Source organism: Puma concolor, chromosome C1 (assembly GCF_028749965.1).
Source record: "Puma concolor isolate L17-30 chromosome C1, mPumCon1.1.hap2, whole genome shotgun sequence".
NCBI lineage: Eukaryota > Metazoa > Chordata > Mammalia > Carnivora > Felidae > Puma > Puma concolor.
Genome location: NC_141674.1, coordinates 192,936,437 through 192,963,985, shown reverse-complemented (window position 1 = coordinate 192,963,985; position 27,549 = coordinate 192,936,437). Strand labels below are relative to the sequence as shown.

General features: G+C 45.7%; 1 long non-coding RNA gene across 1 annotated transcript in view; it reads left to right on the top strand.

Annotated features, from left to right (window-relative positions):
* Positions 1-5,154: 5,154 nt before the first annotated feature.
* Positions 5,155-27,549, top strand: part of LOC147578640 (uncharacterized) — a 37,037-nt gene continuing 14,642 nt past the window's right edge. The window contains exon 1 of the long non-coding RNA XR_015255467.1: positions 5,155-5,528. This is a non-coding gene — a long non-coding RNA (uncharacterized LOC147578640). The remainder of the gene's footprint in view (positions 5,529-27,549) is intronic.

The window sequence follows — 27,549 nt, the reverse complement described above, 5'->3', positions numbered from 1 at the left end:
AATATTTAAAAAAAGAAAGAAAAATCCATACCACAACATATTCAGATTTGTGTTTTTTCAGCTTTATTGAGATATAAGTGACATATAATATTGTGTATAACACGTTGATTTGATACACTTATATACTCTATCATGTCACATAATTACTGCTCCTTTTTTGTGGTGAGAGCATTTAAGATCTGCTCTGTTAGCAGCATTTAGATATATAAGGCAATATATAATATAGTATATATGCAAGTATATAATACAGGCTTGTATTTTTTTTAAGAAAATTCTGTCAGAATTTTCATTAGGTGAGCTTTATTTAAGAAGAGTTTTTAAATGCTTATTCATTTTTTGAGAGACAGATGGAGACAAAGTGGGAGCGGGGGAGGGGCAGAGAGAGAGGCCGAGACAGAATCTGAAGCAGGCTTTAGCCTCTGAGCTGTCAGCACAGAGCCCCGCGCAGGGCTGGAACCTACGAACTGTGAGATCATGACCCGAGCTGAAGTCAGGCGCCCAACTGACTGAGCCACCCAGGCGCCCCAAGTAATCCCTGTTTTAAGGAAACATGGGACTTGACCTCATGACCCTGAGATCAAGAGTCACATGCCCAACTGAGCCAGCCAGGCGCCCCCAAACTTGCATTTTTAAACTTTAACGTAGAACCGAGGATATTTGCCTATGCTGTTAAATATACAGCATCATTCTTAAATGTAATCCATTTAAAGTAAGTAAAACATACCCACACAGAGAAATGCACAAATTAGAAGCAAATGGCTTGATACAGCATCATTTTTAGTGACTCTATGCCATTCCACAGATTGACGACAGGGCTCTTTACTTGATCGGTTCACACCCATTGTCCCTTTAGTCCAGTCCCAGTATTAAAATAAAGCTGCAAAGAAGGAACATTTCTAGGATGATTTTCAGCAACACCAGAACCCGTGGCGGTATCCCGAGGTCCGAATCCCACACTGTCCTTGAAAGGAATACCATCTTCTGGGGCATGAATCCAACTCCTTTCTGCCCAGGTATGCACACTTTTAATCCTAAGCCAAGTCAGATCTCTGTCCTCCCATCTCTGTCCTGTTCCCTCCAGGATCCCCTTGGGATGTGGTAGGGAACTAGGGCCCGATACTCACAGCGGGTGAATCTTGTTGGTGAGGGAAATCGCCAGGCCTTTTCTTAATTGCATTTGATCCTCACCAAGTTGTTTCAAACGAAGATGCTTCAGATTCCTCTTTCTTAATGGCTGAAAAGAAAAGTATGTCTTTGGTAGTAAAAAAGCAACGGGCCTCAGAAGATCTTCAGAGCCAGTAACGAAATGACCCACAAGATGGCGCTGTTCCTCCATCGCAAGCGACTTGGGCCGGTTCTTGCGTTACCAGCCAGAGAGAGGGACCCCTAATTTAAAGCGTGGTGAGGGGAGGTGGCCAGAGGTTGCGGGTGGGCAGGGGGCCGTGTTTGTCTTTTGTGTCATTCTTTTCCTTCTCGGGGCTTGTCCTCTTTCTCAGTGACTGCAGCCCTCACATTTTCTTGGGTATGTCTGGGATGCCACGGTCAGCCCTGCCCCATCTCTGCCTCCCTCTCCTGTTCTAAGGGGCTCCGCCTCCTTCCTGAGGATTTCTTTCCCCTTTCATCCTCGAGTGGCTATAATAATAAAAATATATTCTGAAAATAGATATTATTAGGAAAACATCCTATTCTTGTTTGTGTGCTTAATGTAAGTTTTAGGTGCAGCACTAAAATTTAGAAAGTAGGAAAATCGATCTTTGTGTATTCCTTTATTAGCTTTTCCTCTGTAAACAGGAGCATACAAGGCTGAGACTTTTTCCTTCTTACGTGAGGCCCCTGGTTGCTTGTTATTTTTATGTTTATCTTTTTGTGGTTCCGTGGACCTGAGTAGAAAACCGATGAGAAATACAACCAATAGTCATCAGGTTCTTGGTCTTTGATTCATTACAGTAAGGGCTGCATGTGGGGGCGGGGGATAAGGCGGTGGAATAATTCATAAATCACAGCTCTAATGTATGGAGCTAAGTGTGGCCTGTCTTCTCCAGTGGGCCCCACACTACAGGCAAGGAACGGGAGGCTCTGTGAGTGTGGAGAACTTGGCCGGGCAGCCGGGATTTGATGCTAGGTCTCAGCGGCTTCCACCTCTGTGCCCTGGGCTGCTTGATTAACACCCCAGGAGGCCAGGCCGGTGCTCAGACCCAGGGAGCGATCTGGACTCCGAGGCCTGGGAGTCCCCTTCAGGCGGGAGCAAAGGAAGGAAAAGCGTCGGACTGAAGTAGGCGGCATGCTTATAGTCTAGGCCGGTTTCAAGCAGGAGATCTTGATTTCCTGACTCAGCCTCAAGTGCAGCCACTGACCCCATTCACTGCCGCCTCCTTTCCTGGGAATGGGGGCGTGACTGCCTCTCCTGTGCGGGTCAGAGAGGGCTAGGAAGCCATGAACAACCAGCTCCCGAGAAAAGACGTGGGGTCACTCCCGTGGGACATTAAGGTCCAAGGGGACCCAGGTGAGAGTTTGAGGCTTTGATTCCTTTCCGAGGCTGTGGAGCAGGGGGAATCCGGATGATGCCGTGCTGGGGCGAAGACAGCAGCTTTTCAGGTGCCAGCTTTGGGGTGGCCAACGAGTGCCATTCCTGGGAAGTGCAGTGCAGGCCTGCCCACCCCGTGACTGACTGCCGGGTGCTCATTTTCTGTCAGGGGAGACAAGGGACAGGGGACTCAACCCACGTGACCCCGAGGGCTGTCTGCGGGGTGGGACTTAGGAGAGGAGGGCTAAGCTACTAAAGTGGCACCCTCATGAAGAAGCCCCTCCCAGGGCACCCTACTAAGGTACTTGACGTGGACTCGTCTTGCCCCGCCTCTGGTCCCGCACTTTGAATTTTAAGCTTTATTGCATTGAAATGAGAGTTCCTATTCTCAGATCAAAGTATTTCAGGCAACTTAAGGAGGCGCGGGAGCTCTTTCCAGGGCACTTGAGGTAGGTGGTGCCATTGGAACAGCGGTGGCTGTGACTTCATGCCTCTCATAAAAATAACAGTAGTGGCCTGGTCACACAAGCAATTCATATTCATCGTAGAAAATTTGGAAAATATAGAAAAGTACACATAAGGAAAGAAATGACAACTCTTTTCAGCTTAAACCCTTTATTTCTCCCAAACAAAAAAGCCTCTAGCTCCTTCTGTCTTGCTGAAGGAAGTGCAGACCTGGGCCGTGGAACCCAGTCTCTTGCTTGAAAGAAGCCACTTTGCCCTCCAGTGACATTTTCTCAGATGTAAAAAAAAAAAATATATGCCCGGGGCGCCTGGGTGGCTCGGTCGGTTAAGCGTCCAACTTCAGCTCAGGTCATGATCTCGCTGTCAGTGAGTTCGAGCCCCGTGTCAGGCTCTGTGCTGACAGCTCAGAGCCTGGAGGCTGTTTCAGATTCTGTGTCTCCCTCTCTGACCCTCCCCCGCTCGTGCCATGTCTCGCTCTGTCTCTCAAAAGTGAACAAACGTTGAAAAAAAAAATTATTCCCTCGTTGGCAAACGTTGTAAGGGGACACGGCGGCACAAAGATGGGCACATTCTTGTTTTGATCACCACAGTCCACATTTTTTCTTTTGTTGGGTTACATTCCATTTGTTTCTGAAAATGATGTTTTTCTGCTTTGCTTATTTGATAAAGTACAATCACATTTGAAAAATATTTTATCAGGATTTTCATGAGGTGTTGCATGAACTTTCCCCTGAATCATTTTCACAAAGAGAAGACCTTATTCCAGACTGCCTGAAATCCAAGCAGGGCAGGGAAGGTGGGTGAGAGCCTGAGCCCCAGGCTGGGGTGGGAGCAGCTTGGAGGGTGCTGGCCCCTGGGGAGCGGGCTGGCAGCGGGGTGCTACGTGAGGGCTTCCTAAGCCCCCTCATTATTCCTAAAAGTCACTCAGTGGGTCTGAAAGATGGCGTAGTTCTTTCAAGGCACCCTTTCAAGATGTGTAAGGCAACTGTATTAACCAAAAGATTATTGTAGCTATTATTCCCACTGCCCAGAGATGACTGCTCATAATATTTTCGTAAATCAACAGCATCTTTTTTATATAGAATATTAAAAATTCCCCTCTGTTCTGAAGCCAGCTTCTTAAACTTTAAAATATGTTTTGAGCCTTTTCTCATGCCATTAAATATGTCCTTACAATATAATTGCCCATGACTATAATCATTTCTCTAATTCCCATTGGTGGATATTTACATGCCCTACTCCTCAGTTTTTCCTGATTATTTACAATGTTGCAGTTAATGTACTTGGGTGTATGTCTTGGCACATATCCCTAATTGTTTTCTTAGGCACATTCTTGTAAGTGAAAGGATATACGTATGCTTTGAAGGTAATTAATAGGAGTAGCCTTGATTTGCTTCAGAAAGTTTGCATCAACTGACAGTCCTATCGTTGCGTGAAAGCGACGCGGGCAGGCTGAGTCCAAGGACCCAGAGGACCAGCCAGAAGGGTCCTTGCCTTCATGCAGGATAGAAATCAAATACCTGCTGGAGAAAGTGAAAACAGAGTTTACTGAACGGGGTGAGTGGCAGAGAAGAGCAGACGGAGTGTCTGGGAGACTCGGAAAGGAGAATGAGTCTCGCCATTGCTTCGGGCTAGGGATTTATATCGGGAGAGGGTCTAGGGTACGTGTTCCTTCAGGAATCCGGGGTAGGGTCCAACCAAAGGAGAGTGTCAGGTGAGCGATCGGTGGTATTCCATAAATGACCAAAGGTATTGATGCCAGTGCCAGCCAAGGTTGGTTTGGAGCTAATGTCCAGGAACGTGTTTGGGATCTGGCTCTTTTTAGGTATTATCAGGTTTTGGGGGTCGAGGACAACACTCAGAGAACGATTGACTTTCTTTCTGTTCCCTTGATGCGGGAACATAGCTTCTTTGACTTATTCCGCGGCAAAATATGGCCTAGCGGAAAAACAGCAAAGACAGAGCCTTTCTAACATGGAGTCCCTTCAGCTTTCCTACTTCAAAAGGACCTCTTCTCAGCCCGTACTAGGAATTAGACATTTATTAGTATCTGTCAGTGGCAGTTAGGGAAAAAATTGTATCTCGTTGGTTCAGTTTTGATTTCTACATTAAAATTGCATCGGTCTTAAAGTAGTGTCTGCACCACTTTTGACCCATAGGGGGCACCAACCTCATTGTTGATGTTTATTGAACACGTACTTTGCCGTCAAGCACTAGTGGGTATTGCTTCAATTATGTCTTTGAGGAGTCCTTATAGAAATTGCCCTTGGTCACAGGGCTAGTAAAAGACAAACCTGGGACTTGAAGCCACACTTATCCGATGCAGAAGTCCTGATTCTATTCGTTTTGCTCTTTTTCAGCCTGCGCCCAATTTCCTTGAGGGTTTGATTCTTTTTCTTAACAACTTTGCCTGCCTTACTCCTGCCTAGAGCTTGCCAGGCCAGACCGTGTATCTTGTGTTGAGCTCAGATGACATCGACCGGAGAGGAAAGTACCCGAATGATAGACACATGGAACCAGGTAGCAGAAGCAAGAAATGGTGAGTGTGTTTCTCTCTTGTCCATTCTCAAGTGTAGCCCTCGGCCATAATTAGCAAAGCAGAGTGTGGGAGTGGAGTTAGGCTGAGCCTGTCATGGCTTGCGGCTACAGAATAAGATAGGTGGGGCATCTATCATCTATCTATCTATCTATCTATTTATAAGGAGAACTAGAGAGAAGCGGGGCTCAAACTCACTAACTGTGAGATCATGACCTGAGGTGAAGTCAGATACTTAACGACTGAGCCACACAGGTGCCCTGCTTCTATTTTAAATGGTATTTAAAATTCAAACCATTTTTTTCTCTATTCTTGGTATTAAGAAATACAATGATTTTTGCGTTTTGACTTGTGTGTCCAGCAACACTGTTAAATTTTCTTGTTTTGGGGTACCTGGGTGGCTCAGTCGGTTGAGCATTGGACTTGGATTTGGGTCATGATCTTGCGGTTCTCGAGTTTGAGCCCCTAGTCAGGCTCTCTGTTGCCTGAAGGGAGCCCGTTTGGGATCCTTTGTCCTTTCTCCTCTGCCCCTGCCTACTTGTGCACTCTCTCTGTCTCAAAAACAAATAAACATTAAAAATTTTTTTCTTGTTTTAATATTTCTTTCTTTATTTTAAGTTTTTAATGTTTATTTATTTATTTATTTATTTAAAAAATTTTTTTTTTCAACGTTTATCTATTTTTGGAACAGAGAGAGACAGAGCATGAACGGGGGAGGGGCAGAGAGAGAGGGAGACACAGAATCAGAAACAGGCTCCAGTCTCCGAGCCATCAGCCCAGAGCCTGACACGGGGCTCGAACTCACGGACCACAAGATCGTGACCTGGCTGAAGTCGGACGCCCAACCAACTGCGCCACCCAGGCACCCCTAATGTTTATTTATTTTTGAGAGAGAGAGAGAGAGAGCGAGAGAGGCAGACAGACCATGAACAGGGGAGGGGCAGAGAGAGACACACACACAGAATCCGAAGCAGGCTCAAGGCTCAGCACAGAGTCTGACACGGGGCTTGAACTCAAGAACCAGATCATGACCTGAGCTGAAGTCTGGATGCTTAATAGACTGAAGCACCCAGGTGCCCCATTTTAATATTTTTAACACATAAATTATTTTAATAAATAAATGTCAGTAATTTATGTATAACATCTTAGTGTTTTTTTGTTTTCGTTTTTGTTTTTACATAGACAATAATAGTAACCAAATAGTGACAGTTGAATTTCTTCCCTTTTTCACGGTGGTCGTGTTTATTCTCTTTCTTGTCTTAGTGCTCTGTATTGTTTTCTACACATACTTTTTTTTTTCATTTTCCCAACTTTTTAAAGATCAGTATTAGCCTTTGCATGTGAGAAAATTGAGGTTCAGAGAGGTTAAGTCATTTCCCAAGGGCATGAAGCTGTAGGTTGTTAGGTCTGGATTTTGAGTCTAGTCCCGCTGACCCCGAACCCCATGGTCTTTTATGTAGATGCCCTTCAGCAGAGGGCGTGCTGTGTCCTCTCAGAGCTCAAAGGAGGTGCTTCTGCAGGGTGGATGGTGGGTTCAGGGGGGTCCTCAAAGGCTTTAATGCCATTGGACTGGTAGTGGCCTGCCAGACGAGGGGGAGGAAGAAACGGATTTGCAAATGTTAACAAGAAAAGAGAAAAAAGGAAGAGCCAAGGAAATGAAGAAAACAAAGGCCTGTTTGTCCTGCACTCCAAGGTGACTTTCCAGGTCGCCAAGAAGCATGAGAGTGCAGAGGGGTTCTGGGCGTCGTGGGCTCTGTGTTTGCCACTCTGCGTCCTCCCTGTGTGGAGCCAGGCTGCTCAGTGTCTGGCTTCAACTCCCTGGGACCTCAAACAGTTTTTTGGTGTGCTGTGTTCTGAAACCACAGTGAAGACATTCACTTGAGGCAGTTTGGGGATGGGCATTGGACAATCAGTTGAGTTCCCCATCACAGGAGACCATGAAGCAGGGACAGGCAGATGTCTCACTGGGGTGAGGGTGGCATGAAAAATACTGAAATGGAGGTGTGAGAGTTCGCCTCTCATGTGCTTCCAAGGCTAAGATTTTCTGGTTTTAGTGAAAAATGGTAGCATTTTCTATTTTCAGTGAAACACACAGAGATTAGAAGTAATGTGACTTAGGGGCACCTGGGTGGCTCAGTCGGTTAAGCATCCAACTCTTGATTTTGGCTCAGGTCATGATCCCGGGGTTGTGAGATCAAGCCCTGTGTCGGGCTCCACGTTGAGCTTGGAGCTTGCTTAAGATTCTCTCCCCTCCCCCCACTTGCACACACACTCTCTCTCTAAAAGAAGAAGAAGAAGAAGAAGAAGAAGAGGAAGAAGAGGAAGAAGAAGAAGAAGAAGAAGAAGAAGAAGAGGAAGAAGAAGAAGAAGAAGAAGAAGAGGAAGAGGAAGAAGAGGAAGAGGAAGAGGAAGAGGAAGAAGAAGAAGAAGAAGAAGAGGAAGAAGAGGAAGAAGAGGAAGAAGAGGAAGAAGAAGGGACTTAAACATTTCCCCAAAGTGGGGGAGGGGGCAACATATATTAACCATAAGCCAACAGTGTGAGGTTGGTCTTTGCCCTCGAAGACCTTGCTCCCTTCCTGAACCTTACCCATGGACTTAGAGAGGGGTACTTGGCAATGAAAGGTGAATGCACCCTGTCATTCCAGGCTCTGGGAGTGACCACACCCACCTGGGGTGCCAGGCAGCTGTGATAACCCAGCTAAACAATGTATACAAAGTGGAAAGCTGATTAGCTGCTCAGTGCAGAAGTGGTCCCTTACCAATGTCCCAGTCGGCAGGCCAATGACAAACACTTGTGCCTCATCCCTTTGGTGCCTCACTCCACTCCGGGACAGAGAAATCTGGAGGGGGTGAGCTGACCACATAGAGTGTCACAACAAGAATCTATTTTCTTCTCCCTCCGTTGGTGCCTGTTCTCTGTAACCTGACGGTTTTACAGCAGCTGCATGAGAACCTTACAAATTTCAAATTTGCCAGTAAGCAGAATAAATATATAAATAAATAAAAAGTCCATCATCAGCTCCTGGCCTCCTGACCCAATCTTAAAATGTGTTGCAAATACGCTGACACTGGGGTTGCTGTATTTAATAGCAAACAGCATCAGACTCCGGCTCGTACCTGGCCGGGTTGGGCCGGCCTCCACTTTAACAGGCTTCGGGACCTTCCTCAGGCTGTGGACCCGACATCACATTCCGAATGATAAATCCAGGAGTGAGGGGTCAGAGTAGGAGGAGAAGGGATCTATCTTCTTCTTCTAAGTCCTTCCTTTCAACTTAAGCACTAATAATGACAATGGCCCTAATTGTATCTTAAAGCCCCTCTCCCCTCTCAAGGATCTCAAACCTGACAGATGCCCTTATCTCATTAATCTTTACCTATGGCTGATGAGCATTATTTTTAATTTAAAAAGGCAGCCCAGAGGGGAGATCACTTATCCAAGACCAAAGACAAGATAGAAAAGTGGCTTTAAATCCTGGCTGCATGTTAGAATCTCCTGGGGGAGCTTAAAAAAAGTACAGGAATATTACCCAGACCGGTTGTTCCAAACATATTTAAAAGTTTTCCAATAACTGAATGGAGTATAAGTTTTAAAGTTTAAATTAAGCCGGAATCCCTGGGATTGGGGTCTGATCATCCACATCTTTTAACAACTCTCCAAGGTAATTCTGTTCGCAGCTTCAGTGGCAACCAGTGTTGAGAGCCACTAATACATATCCTTGCCAATAGGCTGAGCAACCAGCCCTCCCTGAACTTGGCAGCGTGTATCACAACAAAATGGAGGTAATCGTCTATTGATCTGAACTTAGGTGTCCTAGATGCCTTATCATCCAAGGTTTTCCTCTCCAATATTTACTGATTCTTTATGCCAGGTACCCTGTACCTATTAGCCCACGTTGGTCTTCATAGCAAACCCACGAGGTGGACGTAATTCATCGAACGCCACGTGTGGAAAAAAGAAAATGTGAGGCTGGGGAGGTTGACTTGCTAAAGGTAAAGGGTTGGGGGAGATGTGGAATTTCAACCCAGGTCAGAGTCCACTGAAGCAAAACTGTAAACGTGTACTGTTGCCTCTTTCATGTTCATGGAACTGTCTCTGAGCCTCTTTTCTGATAGGGATTGGAAAGAGCACATTTGTCGAATCAAGTGCCACATAAATGGATGTAAGACACCATCAATCTGCTCTAGGAAAGAAAGCACACGTGACATGATGGCTGCAGCTGGGGTCTCTACCTGTTGAATCTGTGGTTGTCTGTAGGATTCTAGGCTCTGTCTGGTTTGTGCAGGAGCCAGACTGCTGAGTGAAATGGAGATACAATTGGAACCACGACATTTGCGTCCTTTAGGCCAGTGCTTTCCACGGTGTCAATGATGTCAGCCACGTATGTAATTTAAAAATGTTGAATAGTCACGTCAAAGAAGGAAAAAGAAGCAGCAAGATTAAATTTAGCAACGTACTTTACTTAACTCAATCTATTAACACTATTTTAATATGTAATAAACAAAATAGTACTGAGATATTTTACAGTCTTTTTTGGGTGCTAAGTGTATTTTATACTTCTAGCACCTTCCAATTCTGACGTCAAGGTTTCATCAGAAATAATCTATATTTAGGTATCGTAAAACGTACAACTGAAAAAGTAGAACTCATCTATTCAAGTTGTGCCAAACATATTTAAACGTTTCCCAACAAATGATTTCCGTGTGTTTTAAAATTTTAGTAATTAAAATTAAATAAGATAAAAAATTCAGTCTCTCAGTTTCACTAAGAACATTTTAAGTCCTCAGTAACCCCAAGCGGTTAGGGAGGGGAATTAATGCACCTGTGTTCAATAGTCCTCAACTATGGACTATCGTCCACAGTTCAACACTGTGAATCCTGTGTTCAGTAGTCCTCAAAATGTTTGGGTATCCCCTCTTCTCTAAACTGACCCAGTGGCGGTAGATCCTTTTGAAGAATGGGGGGGATCAGAAGTGTGTGTGCTTGCTGTGGTGTCATAAGGTCTTTTTTCTTAGAGACCTGGCCTCTTCTTTAGTCAGTGGGCGAGAGATGATATTAAAATAACCACCCCAGTCTTCTAATCATCTAATGTGTGATTTCTTTAGTTGGGAAAAGTTGAGTGGTACCCTTGTTGGCTGCCCCATCTGTTTTGCTCCCAGATATTTCATGTTTTGTTTTTTTTTTTTTAATTTTGAGAGACAGAGACGAGAGAGAAAGAGAGAGAGAGAGAGAATGAGAACGGCAAGCAGGGCCCATGCTCAGCACAGAGCCTGATGCGGGGCTCGATCTCACGACCCTGGGATCATGACCTGAGCTGAAACCAAGAGTCAGACATTCAACTGACTGAGCCACCCAGACGCCCCAATGCTTCCTGTTTTATGAACCAGCAGGAGAAACTCTTTGCAGGGCAACCCCTCTCTCCACCTCTCTGCAAACTCGCTGCTCATTAGGACAAGTGAACCCATCCACCCAGCTCCAAATAGTTATGCACTGCCAACTTGCCTCTCCTGTTTTGGAGTCCTTTCATCCCCGGATTCTCAGTGCGTCTTCTTCCTACTGTCAGCCTGGGCCTAGAGAGGAGAGCTACCACTGAATTTCCTAGTGGTCCTGGTGCCCCTCTCACTAGCACATTCTTTTGAGTCTTCTCGTGGACTATAGTCATGTTGTAGATTTTCTGGCCTTTCTTAGTATGTCCATTCTAAAATTTTTTTTTTTCAACGTTTATTTATTTTTGGGACAGAGAGAGACAGAGCATGAACGGGGGAGGGGCAGAGAGAGAGGGAGACACAGAATCGGAAGCAGGCTCCAGGCTCCGAGCCATCAGCCCAGAGCCTGACGCGGGGCTCGAACTCACGGACCGCGAGATTGTGACCTGGCTGAAGTCAGACGCTTAACCGACTGCGCCACCCAGGCGCCCCAAGTATGTCCATTCTAACATCTCCACTTTCCCGAGATTTTACTCCCTTCTTCCACTCTCAGCTTTGGCAGTTCTGGCATTTTAACCTCACTTAATGTGAGCGTTGCTTTTTGTCTTCTTCTAGCAGCCATCTTGCTGTGAGCTTACACCATCTTCCAGGGTTCTTGCCAACGTGTTAAATCTTTTATCCTGGGAAAGGGATCTCAAATTGACAAACTCTTATTTATCCAATCTTATATGCCAACCTTCTTGATTAAGCACCTCCAGAATACAGTTCCATGTACGCTCTCCCAGCTCTTGCTGGTGTGTGCTAGGTAGGCCTTGGAGCTCCTTAGAAGTATAGTTCCCTTTTGGCGCCTGGGGGACTCAGTCGGTTAAGCTTCTGACTTCGGCTCAGGTCATGATCTCATGGTTCATGAGTTCGAGCCCCACATCGGGCTCTGTGCTGACAGCTTGGAGCCTGGAGTCTGCTTCGGATTCTGTGTTTCCCTCTCTCTCTGCCCCTCCCTTGCATGTGTTCTCTCTCTCTCAAAAATAAAAATAAAAACATTAAAATGTATAGTTCCCTTTGCCCCCTTAGCAGGCGCAGCATGTCCCCAGCTGAGTGATGTTGTGGCTTAGCTAAACCTAGTTCTAAGATTAGCGATCAGGAAGGGAGGTGGAGGCAGATCTTAAGTGGGGCGTTTGTGGCCTTGCGGGGGTGAAGACTCTCGTCATCTCCAGTCAGCGGTGAGGCCGCTTCTGCAGGCGCAGAAAGTTCAGGGAATCTGCGGATTCAAAATTTGTGGTGGGGTACAGGGGAGAGGAAATAACTTAGCTGTTCCCATCTCTTGTGTCAGAGTTTGTTTTTATTTTTATTTTTATTTTTTTTTATTTATTTTTTTTTTTTTTAAATTTTTTTTTTTCAACGTTTATTTATTTTTGGGACAGAGAGAGACAGAGCATGAACGGGGGAGGGGCAGAGAGAGAGGAAGACACAGAATCGGAAACAGGCTCCAGGCTCTGAGCCATCAGCCCAGAGCCTGACGCGGGGCTCGAACTCCCGGACCGCGAGATCGTGACCTGGCTGAAGTTGGACACTCAACCGACTGCACCACCCAGGCGCCCCTGTTTTTTTTTTTTAAACGTTTATTTATTTTTGAGACAGAGAGAGACAGAGCATGAAAGGGGGAGGGTCAGAGAGAGAGGGAGACACAGAATCTGAAGCAGGCTCCAGGCTCTGAGCTGTCAGCACAGGGCCCGACGCGGGGCTCGAACTCACAGACCGCGAGATCATGACCTGAGCCGAAGTCGGACGCTTAACCGACTTTGCCACTCAGGCGCCCCAGAGTTTTGTTTTATCCTAACCATAGCCCTGACCTCGACAGAACAGATCTTCCTTGGTTGGGAGTTCACACGTGGGGCTCAGCTCTTCTGACCACCACGTTCTGGTTCTGGCCTTTGGCTTTCTTTCTCTGCCATTGCCCTGCGTGAGATGAGATCCTCTATATATGTTCCCAAAGAGACACCTAGCTTTCAGTTGGGACTAATCCTCCCAGCTTTTTCTTACATTTTTTCAGAATATCAATGAAGCCTAATGATAGCCAACATTGGTCTCATAATCACAATTGCCACCATATTTCTCAAACACCTGATTCCATGCAACGGCTAATGCATCCACTCCCACCGGTATTCACCTCAGTACATCCACAGTGGCTGTTTTTACAACCGACTTACTGCTCTGTTGTGCCAGGTGTTAGCAGTGCTTGGAATTCTACCAGTGAGTGACAGGGTCTCTTTGCCAGCCAGACGGGAAATGATGTGCCACCCAAACCCCTGTCTATTTCCCTGCTTTCTCTTAAAACTTGGATAACTAATTGCGGCAGGTTGGGTTTCCTGGAAGAGAGACTCTGAGGCAGAGCTTAACTCGGAGGACGTTTATTAAGGAAGGCCCTTGGGAGGGGCGTGGCACCAAGACGTGGATGCAGGGAGAAATCAAGCTTCCACGCAGGTCTAAGGACAGTCTCAGCTGAACTCTTGGCCATCTGTGTAGCTAAATGGCTCTTCAGACTTATCTGGAACTGGTACCAGATGGCTGGGCGTCTATACTCATGCGTTGTCTGACCATTTGATAAGGGCTATCAGAAGCCGCAGGTGCGTGGACCTGTCTGCAACGGCACTCAGTGCTGAGGCAACCAGTCCATCATTGATGGAGGATCTGGGGGGTAAGCCTATGCCCACCATGATGTCCAATCCAGAGAATCTTTTTCTTTATTGAGGTATAATTGGCACATAACATTATATTAGTTTCAGGTGTACAAAATAACGATTCCATATTTTTTAAGTGATCCCCACAGTAAGTCTAGTTAATATCTGTCACTGTACATAGTTACGGGGGTTTTTTTTTTTCTTGTGGTAAGAACAGAGATTCTTAAACTTGTGAAAATGAAGAGAGATTGTGTTTCTTTTTCATGCACTTCTATGGAGTCAGTGGCTTCTAGAATTAGAATTGATTGTGTGTTTCCCAGTTTACCACTAAACTGTGTATTCTTTGAAGGGAGGAACTTTGTCTTCTGTATTGTGTATGCTGGATCCTGAGTAAATGGCAAAAGGCCTAGGTTTAGACACATAGCGTGTATTTGAGACTTGCTTGTTGTTGAATGTCGACTGAGGTTTTATGACTAATCACCTTGGATGGGCTGATAGGCTTTTGGGAGTGAAGTTGTTAGTCATTAGAGTTCAAGTCTGTAGCTGAAATGCTCTTTCTCATTGACAATATTGGTGAATTAATTCAGCAAATGTTAATGAGCATTTGCTAAGTGCCAGGCATGATTCTAGGTGTTGTGAGAGACATGATGATGAACGTGACATCATTCCTGCCCTCAATGGGGTGACAATTTTGGGGCACCTGGGTGGCTTAGTTGGTTAAGCGTCTGACTCTTGATATCAACTTGGGTCATGATTTCACAGTTTGTGGGATTGAGCCCCATGTCCAACTCTGCGCTGAGTGTGGAGCCTGCTTGGGATTCTCTCTCTCTCCCTCTCTCTCTGCCCTTCCCTCCCCCCACCCCCTCAAAATAAAATAAATAAAGTAAAAAATGGAGTGATGACTTTGAGGACCAGGGCAAGGGGTTTGGAGATGTAGGAGGTCATACTTTCAGATTCATCAGTAGGTTTTGATTTTTTTTATTGGGCATCTCTGGGCTGGTTCTTATAATTCTAACGGAGTGAATTCAGGCCAGGTAGGTTTGATAGACTAGACAAGGAGAATTTGTGCCATTCAAGCCTGCATAATAATGCCTTTGATGGTATTAAGTAGCAGTACACTGAGGTATAATGTAGGGTTGTGTATATTGGTTTATACCTGCACTGTCCAGTATGGTCGCCATTAGCCACATGCAGCTATGTAAATACCAAATTAAAATGAAATAAAATGAAAATTTAGTTCATCAGTTGCACTAGTCACATTTCATGTACATAATAGCGATATGTGACCAATGACTACTCTATTGGGTAGAACAAGTTTTAGAATATTTCCATTCCTACAGAAAACTCAACCGGATGGCAATGGTTAAGGCTGTCAGTGACTCATAGAACATTAGAGTAGGAAATACCCTTCTTATTTGTTAGATTGGGACACTGGGACCTGTAAAGCTACTAGGATTGGGATCACCTGAGTCTGAGTGTTCAATGATTCTTTGTTTACAGATTTCTTATATTCATAGGCTTGTGGGAATCTCTTTAACAGCCCACAATACCTAATATGATACAAATTATCTATCTATCCATCCATCCATCCATCCATCCATCTGTCCATTTCTCCTCCTAACCTCCAATATACTCTACTTCTTTTTCTGCCTGTACTGGTTTCTGGATCTATACCAATTAATAAGACACAACTCCTGCTGAGACTTAAGTCTCATAAGTCTGCTTATGACTTAACAGAGGAGATGGGAACATGATGATACAACACGATTAGTGCTACAGTTGAGTAGGAGCAAAGTACATAGAGCCCAGAGGAGGTAGGATGAAATCTGCCAGAGAGCTTGGGATAAGCATTACATAGGAGGTGACATTTAAATTGGGTCCTGAAGGATAACAAGAATTTTTCAGGTAAGAAGGAAGAGAAGGTGTTCTAGACAGAGGAAACAGTATGTGCCAAGGTATGAAGCCATGAAGTGCACTGACTTTAGGAGTGGTGAGTAGTCTGTTGTGGATCCAGTGTGGCTTTGGGAACCATGGTAGGAGACAAGGCTAGAAGAGTAGGCTGGGCCCATCTGTGTAAGAACTTGTGAGCCAGGTTGAGAGGCATAGGCTTTATCTAGCAGACAGTGGGGTCCTTTGGAATTGAATAAGGAGGGGAAGGGTGTGATTGGATCTGTGTTTTTAAAAGATCAATCCATGGGGGCATGGAGAACAGATTAGGGATACAGTTGGTCCAATTCCCTGCATTTGTCCAGGATGGAGTAAAGCTCCTGAACCTAGCACAATAATGATATTGCTCCTCTCTTGGAGTTAAAAGTTAATGTCCCTCCAATTAAGAATTTTCAACATTTCCATTCTACTTGAGCTCCTTTTCTTCCTGACTTCCTTACTCACCAGCCTCCCACTAAACCACATTCTTCCAGCATCAGATCACACAGAGGGGTGGAAGGTGTAGGGGAGAGGCCAGGAAGTGGCCACCACTGCCTGAACGACTTGGAGCTTCTGCAACCCTAATGCCTTTGCGTCCCTGGTGTCCTTCATGAGCCTTGTTGAGAAATGCCGCGCCTGTGGTTGCATCTTCCTGATGGATTCAAGAATGATGGAGAGTCATCCTGACAGCTGGCTGCAAAAGAGTTGAGGTCATGCACAGAGAGGAATGGAGCCCTCCCTTGATTTTCTCCAAGAACACTTAAGGCAGGGAGCAAGAAGGACTTAAAGAAACCACTCACCTAGTGGGAAAAGATTAGGCCGAGTCCCCATCCCCTTCTCCTGAGGAGAGAATGCTTTGTTGGGCTAACAGTTATGTTGGACTAAGAGCTATGACAATATGCAATTAATAGTGAGTTTCTTTGTAACAGATAATAGTCAAAACATCTTGAAGCCCATTCAGAGAGACAACTTTGAAGGGAGCGTCGGCTGTCCACACACACATCGAACACTGTCATTAAGCCCTCCTGGGATGACAGCAGCTATAGTTCATTATCCTGGGTGGTGGCTGTGGGGGGACACTATTCTTTAAATTTTCTTTGGGAAAAATATGTCTTTTAAAAGTTAATTTGCAGCACAACACGGGAAAATAAATGGAAGGGGATGTGGTCTGGTGATTCATGAAGGAGCCCAAGGGAGGAGGGGTGGGGCTCGATTTCTGACAGCTGAGTGATTTATTGAAAAAGGACCCTCCTTCCCCCATTGGATACTCCCAGCGGCCAGAGGAGTAGGAGAATTTCTCAGTAGTAGCTTATGTAAATAAAATTAAGTCATGTCAGGGGCGCCTGGGTGGCTCAGTTGGTTAAGCGTCTGACTTTGGCTCAGGTCATGATCTCGTGGTTCACTAGTTTGAGCCCCATGTCGGGCTCTGTGCTGACAGCTCGGAGCCTGGAGCCCGCTTCAGATTCTGTGTCTCCCTCTCTCTTTGCCCTCCCTTGCTCACACTCTGTCTCTCTCTCTTTCAAATATAAATAAAAACGTTAAAAAAATTAAGTCGTATCTTTACCTGTGGGTGGAAAATGCCCAAACACATCTTTTAAAAAAAAAAAATTTTTTTTTAATGTTTTATTTATTTTTGAGACAGAGAGAGACAGAGCATGAACAGGGAGGGGCAGAGAGAGAGAGGGAGGCACAGAATCCGAAACAGGCTCCAGGCTCTGAGCTGTCAGCACGGACCCTGATGCGGGGCTTGAACTCACAGACCACGAGATCATGACCTGAGCTGAAGTCGGACGCTCAACCGACTGAGCCACCCAGGCGCCCCCAAACACATCTTTTTAAAACTTTGTTTATTTTTATGAATAAAACCCAGCTGGTCTCTTCATTTTGATCAGTGTCAAACACCGTGGCTGCTGATCCAACATCTATTCTGTCCTTCCTCCTTACTAAGGAAACTTATTTTGTTTAGGGCAACCATGTGCCTAGTTAAAAATCTCCCCCTTGCCGACACAGACCCCGTCACTCCAGGCGATGGCTAAGTGACTCAGCTTTGGCCAGCGAACTATAAGGGTAGCTTATTGGGTGGGCTTCTAGAACTGTCAGATGTTGAGGTTTTTGTTTTTGTTTTTCCTGATAAAAGGGATGGACTTAGCTGGCCCATGCCTTTTCCTCCTAATCTTTTCTCTTTTCTCCTCTTTATGCCTGAAAACAGAGGAGATGTCCAGGGTGAGGTAGTCAAGTGGTAGCATGTGCTAATTGCTGGGCATATCGGGGTGAACAAGAGGGCTCCACTGAACATACAAACATGTAGATGCATGGTCACAATCCAATATCCCAAGCCCTATAATAGGAAGATGGAGGGATGTAAAATATGAAGCTCAAACCATGAAGAAAACAAGTTTATATGAAACCCCTCAAATTATAAAGTTGATGACTAGGGCTGGAACATTCCTTGTGTTCATCTAAGTCCCGGGAATGAGGAACCTAGAAACATCTGGCCAGCCAGTCGCTGTAACTGAGAAGAAGCATTCGGAGTGAAAAGGTCCAAGCGTCGGGCAGCTGAATTGGCTTCTCTGAATTCCTAATCGCCGTTCCTACGTGTGTCACCCGTGCTGAGCCCCACTTGGACGCGATTCTAGGAAGCATGTGAGACTTGGCCCTCAGGAAATGTCTCTTTTGAGGATGATTGAACTGCCTTACTAACTTAGGAAAATGAGTGGATTTGACAGCTCAAATTGGTGGAAGAAACACTTGGACCAGCCTCAGGCACTGCTTGGGCACTTGCCAGCTGAAGCGGGCATGACTAATCACGAAGCTCATTTGGTGGCATAAAAGGGACAGTTCCATCAGGGTCAAGTGAGGAGCCTGGGGAATATTCCCAGGCATGTGCTTCCCAGAATCAAAGGCAAAGTGATTTTTATTTTTTTTAAAGCAACGACAGGGTGGGCTGCGTGATCATTTCTACCATTGTTTATTTCTTTTTTTCCTCCCATTCTTTATATGCTCAGAGGAGTTGGCGAAATATATATATCACCATCAGCATGGCAGTGGGGCCAGGTCAGAAGAGATGTGGGGTGTGGCGTTGATGGGGCCTTCTCTGTATTCACTCACTGAATGCCATCTCTGCATTGTCTTTGGGCTTCTTACGCAAAGGCTCATGTTATGTGTGCAATTCCCAGAGCACACGCTGCTGTGTGCTGTGCTTCCAGGACAACGTGCACACTGCCTAGTGAACAGCTGGAAACCAAGACAGAAACACTGTACAGGCAAGTGGCTCGGACGCTATGTCTAAGGGGTGTTCTGTGAAACACCAATCCTGCAAGGTGGTACGTGAGACCGAAACACCTTTTTCGTGATCAAGTAGACTTGAGGAAATGCTTCCTCTTCTGTTTTTGTTTTGGTGATCCGCCTAGAACATGTATGTTTTAATGACTTTGAGAAGTTTTGTAAGAATAAAACCTATTTAGGGGGTGCCTGGGTGGCTCAGTCGGTTAAGTGGCCAACTTCGGCTCAGGTCATGATCTCACAGTTTGTGAGTTTAAGCCCTGAATCAGGCTCTGTGCTATTAGCGTGGAGCCTGTTTCGGATCCTCTGTCCTCTTCTCTTTCTGCCCCTCCTTCACTCATGGGCATGCTCTCTCTCTCTCAAAAAAAAAAATAAATAAAAAAATTTAAAAAGAATAAAACCTATTTAATTTTAATTTATCAGCATTTTTCTTTTTCTTTCTTTCTTCCTTCCTTTCTTTCTCTTTCTTTCTTTCTTTCTTTCTTCTTTCTTTTCTTTCTTTCCTTCCTTCCTTCTTCTTTCTTTCTTTCTTTCTTTCTTCTTTCTTTTCTTTCTTTCTTTCTTTCTTTCTTTCTTTCTTTCTTTCTTTCTTTCTTTCTTTCTTCTTTCTTTCAAATCATGCAGTTTCCCTGCTCTCTGCTCACCCCTAAGGAACACCTGTCCTTGGAACAAACTTTGTCCTTTGTCCTCAGATACGTAAGTAATAAAATAAAAACAGTAAGACAAGATATGAATAAATAGCAAAAGCTTGTAACCATCTGCAAGTCAAGAAAACATCTATTTTCACATTGGATCTGGATTGGACATTTAAGGTACCTATGATTTCTTGCACATCCAGGCAGCAATCAAACCATAAGGTACAGTTCAGCTAGAGGCAGTGTTCTGGTTATCAATTTTGGAGGACCAGACAATTCTGAAACCAAGTGGCATCCATTTGTTGGGGCAGGGATTAGGATAGGGCTCAGTGGGAACAGCTCATCTCTGTTCCATGATGACTGGGTTGGCTCAAATGGCTGGAGATTTGTTTCAATGGTTCAGCTGGGGTCATATTATCTGAGGCTGTGATTTCCACTGTCAGTTGGCTTCTCCGGTTTTCTCCAGGTCACATCTGCTGGGGATGAAATGTCCGAGATGGTTCCTTCCCTTCTATGTCCATCTGGTGCCTGAGCTGGAATAACCATCGCTCCATCGAGCAAAGCTCGTCTAGTTGTGCTACCTCCCAGGATGTCAGTCTCAGAGTAGTTAGACTTACATGGTCGCTGGCTTCCCTCAGAACCAGTGTTCTAAGAGTCATGGCAGAGGCTGCAAGGCCTCTATGGTCTAGCCTTGGAAGTTCTAGAATATCACTGCCTCAGAATTCTATTGGCCAAGAAAGTCATGGCCAGCTCGGGTTCCCCAGGTGAAAGGAAACACTCTCCACTCTTTTGATGGGAGGAGAAGCGAAGAACCTGTGGTTATCTTTAATTTACCACAGGCGTCTTACTGGTTGGCTCTCTTAGGCATCAGACTCTTAGCTGAAATGTCAGTTGGGTTCCACCTGGCCTCAGAGTGATCTTAAGCAATGCCTGGAAAAGTTCTTTTAGCTCAGGGTGCCATTTAGAGAACATAAAAAAATGGATCTAGACACAGAATGGAAAACAGTAGTTTAAATGTTATAAACACAACAAACAAAATCACCATTGCACATGCTCTGGTGTTACTGCACATCATGCTGTATGATGGGTGAACTGTTGGAAACTTTCTCCAAACTTCAGGAGTCATCCTAGGAAATGCTCCTGATTTGGACTAATCTAGTTCTCTCCTTCTAACACAGTGCTCCCATCTATCCATTTTGCTCTGATTCTCATTGTTTGGGGCTAGGGGGGTCACATTTAAGGGTTTTATTTTATTTTATTTTATTTTTTTAATTTTTTTTTTTTTAACGTTTATTTGTTTTTGAGACAGAGAGAGACAGAGCATGAACAGGGGAAGAGCAGAGAGAGGGAGACACAGAATCGGAAACAGGCTCCAGGCTCTGAGCTGTCAGCACAGAGCCCGACGCGGGGCTCGAACTCACCGACTGCGAGATCATGACCTGAGCTGAAGTCGGCCGCTTAACCGACTGAGCCACCCAGGCGCCCCACATTTAAGGGTTTTAAATAAACTTCTGAGAATGCTTAGTTTTTGTCTAGACTTGCTGTGTTTTTTGAGGGAAAAATACAGAAGTTTACAGAGAAAATATAACCAACATTTCTATTCTCACTTCCCAGAATTTGTAGATAACAACATGCTAATCAATTTTCTGCAAATTGTTTTTGAAATAAACGAAAAATTAATTACACAGCAAGTTGAAGTATCTTTGGGCGGATTTTCCTCTGCCACATCCCAGGGGCAACCATGATTATTAATTTAGTGAATAGAATATGTTAAGAATATTTAAGGTTGATTTTCATCAACCCTTTTACAGATCCATCTTTTCTTGTTTCTAATTTACTGCTGTGCAGATACGCAGCTGAAGTTTAAGGAAGTTTAAGTTTTTAAGTTTAACCTCAAAAGTCTCTGCTGCTTAATATTTGTGACTAGCTTCTCTCTTTATAGTGTGCTAGTGAGACGGTTATTACCCAGGCTTTGGTGGAAGAGAGCTAACATCTAGGAAGAGGCACCCTGTAGATATCCCCCAGTCTGAGCAGAAGCAATGTTATAGCCCATACTGTGTTGTCCAGTACCCTCACCATGAAAGTTATCAGCCAGGATTGAGTACTCAATTGTTTTGAGGCCACCACACCCGTGACATTTAAGCTACAGGTATGGAAACCACAGAGTTTTGTCAGACAACATGCATAAGCCATTCTATCCCGGCCAGTGCTTCTGGTATCCATACCATCTTGTTTCCATTGATGCAAAGTGATGGCGTGTCACCGATGTGATTCAACGATACATTCCGAAATGCTTACCACGTCCCAGTGTAGTTACCATCCATCGCCAAGCAAAAGTTATTACAATGTTATTGACTATATTTTCTATCCTGTACTTTTCATCCCTATGACTTACTCATTTCATAATTGGGGAAGTCTGTACCCCTTAGTCCCCTTCACCTATTTTGCCCATCCTTCCTCCTCACCTCTGACAACCACCAGTTTGTTCTCTGTATTTATGAGTTTGTTTCTATTTTTTTTGTTTGTTTTGTTTCTTAGATTCCACATAGAAGTGAAATTGTATGATATTTATCTTTCTCTGTCTGACTTATTCACTTAGCATAGTGCCACGTAGGACCATCCATGTTTTCGCAAATGGCAAGATTTCTGTCTTTTTTATGGCTGAGTAATATTCCCTTATAAATATATCTTCTTTATCCATTCATTATTGATGGGCACTGGGTTGCTTCCATATCTTGGTTATTGTAAATAAGGCTCCAGTAAACATGGGGGCGCATGGGCGCTTGCGTGGCTCAGTTGGTTGGGTGACCGACTTTGGCTCAGGTCATGATCTCATGGTGCGTGGGTTCGAGCCCTGCGTTGGCTCTGTGCTGACGGCTCAGAGCGTGGAGCCTGCTTCGGATTCTGTGTCTCCCCGTCTCTCTGCCCCTCCCCTGCTCCTGCTCCATGTCTCTCTGTCTCTCAATAATAAATAAACGTTAAAAAAAATAAAAATAAAAAAAACCATGGGGATGCATATATCTTTTCCAATTACTATTTTCATATTCTTCAGGTAAATATCCAGGAATTACTGGAGCATATGATATTTCTCTTTTTAGCTTTTTGAGGAACCTTCATACTGTTTTCCATAGTGTCTACACCAATTTACATTCCTATCAATACTGCATGAGGGTTCCCTTTTCTCCAATGCTTGTTATTGCCTGTCTTTTGATAATAGACATTCTGACTGGTCTGAAGTGATATCTCATTGTGGTTTTGAGTTGCATCTCCCTGATGATTAGTGATGTTGAACATCATTTCATGTGTCTGTTGGCCACCTGTATGTCTTCTTTGAGAACATGTCTATTCAGGTTCTCTGCTTCTGTCCTATTTAGAAAGTGACTCCTTACTGGGTATGGGGTTCTCTTTTGAAGTGATACAACTGTTTTAGAACTTCTTTTAGGGCTTCTGAATCCAATTCAGTGTGTATGTGCCCATGGGCTTTCCCACACCTGTAAGGAGTTCTCGGACACCTACTGGTGTCTGAAATTCCACTCTGCTCTGATGCCTATCTACCTGGAGATAGCCTTAGATACCACAGGTTAAGGGGTCAATCCTACAAGATGGCCCACCTAACACCCCACTGCCCTCCGCCCCCCACCTTCTGATGCTTGTCACAAATCCAGGTTATCATTTGTGCTTCTGACCAACCAGCAATAGACTGGAGGTTCCAATGACTCCCTCCTTGGACTTCAGAGCCTCTCTGTAAGTCCAGGTTGCTATCTGTACTTTTGACAGACTGGATATAAATCTGTGGTTTCCACAATTGCCTCCTTGGGTTCAATTAATTTGCTAGAGCGGCTTACAGAATTCAGAGAAACATTTTACTTACTATATCACTGGACTATTATAAAAGGATATAACTCAGGGACAGCCAGATGGAAGAGGTGCAAAGGGCAAGGAACAGAACAGCGTGTGGAGTTGCCAGCCCTCTCTAAAAGCATGTCATTCTCCCCAAATATCCATGTGGTCACCGGCAAAGAAGCTCTCTTTTGGGTTTTTATGGAGGCTTCCTTTCATAGGCATGCTTGATCAAATCATTGGCCATTGGCGATTGATTCAACATCAAGCCCCTTTTTTTGCCCTGGAGGTCAGGGGGCGGGACTGAAAGTTCCAGCACTCCAATGGGTTGGTTCTCCTGGTAACCTGCCCTGAACCTAGGTGCTTCCAAAAGTCACCTCATTAACATAACAAACACCATCGCTGTTGCTCCCCAAAGCTTAGGAAATTCCGGTGGTTTTTGGAGCTCTGTGGGGAAGAAGACCAAAAATATATCTACGTCTTATTATAAATCACAGTATCACACAACACTATAGGACAACAAGGTGAACATACATTTATACCTTTTTGTGTGCTGATTTGTACACTTCAAGATAGCTTTATCTTTATTCATGTTAAAATGAATTTCAGCTCAATAAAAACCAGGTAACATAAATATTTATTTTTGAAGGAGAGACAGAGTGTGAGTGGGGGAGGGGGAGGGGAGAGAGAGAGGGAAACACAGAATCTGAAGCAGGCTCCAGGCTCTGAGCTGTCAGCACAGAGCCTGACATGAGGCTCAAACCCACAAACCATGAGATCATGAACTGAGCGGAAGTCAGACACCCAACCGACTGAGCCACCCAGGCGCCCCCAAAAACCAGATAAAATAGTACAATCTCCCCTAGGTTTACACAGTAAGTGCTTTTTCAGAATTCAGTGAATATTAAAACCATGCAAAAAAAAAAAATGCTTGATGTCTATATGTAAAATCCAAGTTAGGGCCCAAGCTCAACTAAATTATAAATAGATTTTTCTCCTACACAATTGTCTGGTGAGACATTTGGAAGTTGGATAGGATTTTGTTGAGCAGGACAGCTCCTTCCATTGTAGAATATCTAGAGTCTGCATCCCCCAAACAACCTCACACATTTCTGGCATGCTCTGCCCTAGGGGGAGGTAAGGCTGAGGCCCGTGGCCCAATGGTCAGTGACAATGTCTTCTGTCTTTGTCTTTCCACGGTCTGTGTGCCCACCTGCCAGTTCTCTGTGTCCAGTGCTCACGTGCGGCCTCGCTATCTTGCTCTGGGTATGGCTAAAAGGAAATCACTGTGAGACCTTTTGGGACCAGGTTGGAAACATTATACCCTCTCCTCGTTTCAAAAGAGAAAGCCTGGTACTTTATTCCTATGCGGACCATCCTAATGCTGTGAGCAGATCTTTGGCTTTTGAGATGTTGTTACATTTTGGTTTTGTTTTCTAAAGAGCTAGTGCCAAAGCGAGGGTGCTTAAATCCACTGTTTCTTTGGCTCCGCTTCTCTTTGGCTTTGGGGAGAGATGCTGATGCTAATGCTGTTTGGCTGGATCAGGCTGCCTCGTCGTCCGTCCGTTAGAAACCACTCGCTCTTTGCATTTCCTGCTCCACTCCCCTGAGCGTACCTTGTCTGCCAGCCTTTCTCTGGGGTCAGCTGCAAGGCAACCTACTGACAATTTGCCTCTGGTAATGTTACCTTGTTTAACCGCACACCCTGGGGGAAGAATGACTGAAGTGGGGGAGAGAACAGCCTGAAGCAGGGAGGGTGTAAGTGGTCAGGGTGATCCCTTATGAATACTCTCCTCCCGTTTCTTTAAGACCTGCCTCGCTCACTAGCGGCTTGTCTGACGGGCCCTGGGAAAGGCAGTGCTGGGAAGGGCTGGTCACAGGAGCTCCTCTGGAGGACAGAGGCCTCGTGTTGCTCCCTTGGGCCAGGCCAAGGGGACCCTGGGTTGTGGAGAGGATGCAGGCAGGAGGGGACGGTGGGGAGAGAGGACCCCAGCCCAGACCATGCCGGGAGAAACCTGGGGAGGACCACATCCAGGCATCTGGGAGTGATTTCCTCCGTCTGTCAGAACCAATGCATATCTCAGATGTTTTTACTCCGCGCCTAGCTTTCTGCCTCTTGCCATCATTTTCTTCAGATGTTTACCAGGAGCTCTAGGCCAGCCACGTGGCAGCAGCCTCATTTGTTTTTATTTAGTTCATATGAGTTTGAGCTGTTTTGCACATAAAAAGAACGAAAGGAACATTAACTGCTAACCACTCATAACCCTTCATGTGCACGTTGGAGCTTCGGCGGTGCACACGCTTGCTCTGTGGGAACAGACTGTGTGGGGTTCTGTTTCATTCATTTTGCATCATTTCAGGTACACCTGGCTCACACACTCGCATCTCAGTGCCCAGGTAGGGCTCCTCTGCGAGAAAACATCACAAACCTGGCCACTCGTGTATCGTGTGCGGTCTCGAGATACCAAATTTCCTTTCGTGTAAAATCACAACGTTTGAACCTTTTCTGTCATATTTTATCTGGAGGTTCCTCCCCAAAGGAATTGCCACATTAAAGGGTATGAACTCTGTGGCTCCATTTATAGGCTCCTAGATTATTTCAGGATGATCGGTCCAACTCTCACTGCCCTCGGGGAAGCAGGATATCGTTCCTGCTGCCGCCACTCCGTCATTCATCCCGTACGGGTGTTTGCTGTGTACCTACTGTGTGCAACATTCTGCCAGAAGCCTGGGAAATGGCAGAAAGGACGCAGGCCCCGGTGCCTGGCCCCTGGCCTCGTGGGGCTCCCAGTCTCTGTCGTTCCTCAACACGTGGTTCTGGAATCGCCTGGAGGTGGTGCTTATTAACAACGCAGGTTCCCGGGACTCGCCTCCAACTACTGAATTGGAATCTCCAGGTCCCGAGCCCTGGAACTCGCCTTTCTGATAAAATCTCCCGATGCACGTTACACGTGAGCACCACTCATCTAATGGAATGAGTGAAAGTTCCCTTTTGCTTAGAAAGAAACATGAAGTTGGGGCGCCTGGGTGGCGCAGTCGGTTAAGCGTCCGACTTCAGCCAGGTCACGATCTCACGGTCTGTGAGTTCGAGCCCCGCGTCAGGCTCTGGGCTGATGGCTCGGAGCCTGGAGCCTGTTTCCGATTCTGTGTCTCCCTCTCTCTCTGCCCCTCCCCTGTTCATGCTCTGTCTCTCTCTGTCCCAAAAATAAATAAACGTTGAAAAAAAAAATTTTTAAGAAAGAAACATGAAGGACCCAGGATGGGGTGTGGGAGACTGGCTTGGCGGGTCAGCCAGAGCAGGGAGATGACAGAAGTGTGCAGGACTTCTTGCCAGACTGTCACCTCCCACAGGACATACACAAAGCCACCCAACTCAGGGCAGGCTGTGACTAATGAGCAAATCAAGTAGATAATTTTTTGCTGCAGCTGAGCGGGTCCCTCCCGCGGGTGGAGCAGCCTGGGCCACAGAGCAGGATTAGAGCATCTTCTGGTGTCGAGATCACTGTTTCAAATTAGGTGAGCGCAGCCAAGCAGCTGGGGAGGGAGCGTGTGGTTCTGCTCGGGGAGGGAGCCACGGGAGGCGTGCGCTCACCCCCTCTCCGTGTGCGATCAGATGAGGCCAGGGAGCAGTGAGCCGGCCTGTCCCCAGACTGTGAAGTCAGGAGAGGGCTCAGGCCGGCTATGCCGGAGTGGCTCGGGCAGGCCAGGAGCAGGACTGGCTGGGTGACTGCAAGTTGTGGTTGTGTTCTCAGAGGAGATCTAAACCTTCAAAGGCCGAGTGTGTGGCCCCGGGAATTCCCCCAGGCTTGTGACATCCAGTGGCCCAAACTAGGTTATACTCAGCCTTCTACAGACAGGGACGACCTCGTACGTAACATACCAACCTGGAGCCCTGGTGTCTTCCATAGCGCACAGCCTGGGTCTGGATGTCCAACATCCTGCAGGCATTTTCTTGGGTGCCGCCATTGTGCGATGGCCCTGGGCCCTCCGGTGGTCTCAGCTTTCATTTATTTTCCTATTTGGAACGGTCTCCTTAAGGGGGTGCAGGCATGTACCCCCAGACCAAAAGTAGGCTGGGGCCTTACTGCAGTGCCCCTGACGGACACCTACATCCTCTTTATGACTCACAGCAAACCAGGTGTCTGACTTTGCTCAGGGCAGTGGTCACCGGAGCCTCCATTTTCACTAACGCCTGGGTCACTGCACGTGTTAGAGTCCGAGTTCATGTGTGCCTCCATG